Consider the following 2,436-nt stretch of genomic DNA (forward strand, 5'->3'; position numbering starts at 1 on the left):
GCATGGTACAACTACATGCACTGGTACATGTGCTCATACCACTTGTCGTCAACTGCGTGGTGTCCAACCAAGCACACTTTATAAAAGAGGCCAAGTCCCATTGGCAACAAAGAGCCTCCCATCGATGAAACAAAAGAACCAGGAGCCATATCGGCAACCACCTACCAGGATGCTTTTTGCCATTGGTGGTGGCATCATTGTGCCAAGTTGGTTATGTAGTTCATGCTTTGTTGGGGGGGCAACCTGGGTGCAGAGCTTATAACTCCTAAGGGAGCCCCACTCGACCAGATTCGAGAGTTGATTGTGATTGTAGACGCCCTGGTCTCTCAGATGATGAGTTGTTCCATCACTATACCCTTGAGGCCTCCCTTATGAAAATCTGCAAGGGTGAGGAGTTTTATAGCAGCGTCATAGGGGGCAAAATTATTGGCTCTTGAAGGGGGGCGCTAACACCACCTATTTTCACACCATTGCGAATGGGCAACGTCCGAAGTGCTCAGTCCTTGTCTGCGGGATGGGAATGTCCTCCTTGAGCAGGATGGGGAGATCGTCTCACATATTTACTCCTTCTATAAGGAACTCTTGACGGTGAACCCCGCTATGGGGTTTCTATGGGAAAGGACTCGCAATCAGCGACTAGTGTGTCAGCCATTGAGAATGTGCAGCTAACTTTGCCATTCTTTCTAGAAGGGTTAGGGTGGGTGATTGATGTTATGAATGCTAGTTTGGCACCTGGCCCCAATAGCCCACCAATGGCCTTCTTCCAGAAATTCTCGCCAGAGCTCCAGCAGGTGATCATCTTGATGTTCCATGAAGTCCATATTGGGACTCTCAATATGGCACGGCTAAACATTGGTGTCAATACCCTGATCCCCAAAATAGTTGGGGCGACGGATATTCGGCAATACAACCGATTAAGGTGATTAATGTGCTCTCGCAAATTTTTGCGATGGTGTGTACGATGCGCGTTGCCCTGGTGGTGGAATGCCTCTCACACCCTTACTAGACTATGTTCCTATAGGGCCGCCATATCCATGAAAGGATTCTAGACCTTCATGAAATTCTGCATGAGGTTTGGAAACACCATCATAAAAACATCTTCCTTAATCTACACTTTGTGAAGGCCTATGACTACCTTGCCTAGCATTCCTTCGCTTGGTGCTCAAACAGAAGGGTTTTGATGATCACCGGTGTTGGTGGATCATGTTGTTGGTCAGGAGGAGTAACACCGCCATTAATATTCATGGGGAGGCAGGCCCTTCTTTAGGTATTCTCGGGGGTTAAGGCAGGGGGGTCCTATCTTCCCCCCCCCCCTCCTCCTTTTTAATCTTGCGATTGATGCCCTTCCGGCTATCCTAGATAAGGCAAAGATGGTATCCTACCACAGGTGGTGGTGTGACACATCTTCAATATGCGGATGATACCATGATTACGGTGGAGGGTTCGCACCTTGGTATCATTAACCTCAAGTTAGTTTCCATGGCGGCCCACAATGGCCACTGGAACATCTTCTCTCAACAAACATTTGGGCCCATGGAGACCATTGAGTGGGCCAACTTGCAAGCTGCCCTGTTGCTGGTGCTCACGGATTATCCAGACACAATGTGTTGGCAGTTGGCCCCTCAAGGATCTTCTCAGTTTCCTTAGCATACCATGCCTTATGCCGGCCATCTCTGTCCTAGACCTTTTAACTATGGGAAACAACAATACCACCAAAGATCAAGATTTTTTGTCAATTGCTATATAGGACCGCCTCCCATCTGGGATAAAGGTGATCAAGTGGGGCATGGCCTTGGTGATGGGTTGTGCCCCCTTCGTGGTGTTTCAGAGACGGGAACACACATCTTCTGTTGCACTGCAGCAATATTCCTGTAGAACTTTGTCCTTGAGGCTCTAGGGCCTGACTGGGAGGACCTAGATGTGGTTGGGTTCCTACACGACCGAGCCAACCAGACCGGCAGCAGGTGAGGCCTCTTCTGGCTTCTGTTCGCGGCACTAGCTTGGACTCTATGGACGTCGCATAAGAAGATGGTGATTGAGCGGATCTTTCTTAGGCAGGCCTATGACTCTATCTTCAAACTTCTTTCATTTTTGCAACACTGGCACAAACTCTCTAGACAATGGGATCGCGACCGGCTTGTACTCATGGTGGACGAGATCACTACTACCGTGTGACTTCTTGCTTTTCCACTGATCACCTGAGCTTACGGTCACTTGGTGATAATTTTTTCATCTTTCATTCTGGGTATGTTTGTGTTGTTACCCTAGCAGACTACTTAATTTTTGTGTTGTACTTTCTTTGTTCTTTGTAAAGGGGTGAAACCATGTTTTGTTAGGAATCATTGTGTAGAAACCGAGGACACATTACAACTAAGGTTAACAAAACACAATGAAACGTGAGGTGTCCTTGGTTTTTAACACAAGGTTTTTTTGCAG

The sequence above is a fragment of the Triticum dicoccoides genome, chromosome 6B, assembly GCF_002162155.2.
Source record: "Triticum dicoccoides isolate Atlit2015 ecotype Zavitan chromosome 6B, WEW_v2.0, whole genome shotgun sequence".
NCBI lineage: Eukaryota > Viridiplantae > Streptophyta > Magnoliopsida > Poales > Poaceae > Triticum > Triticum dicoccoides.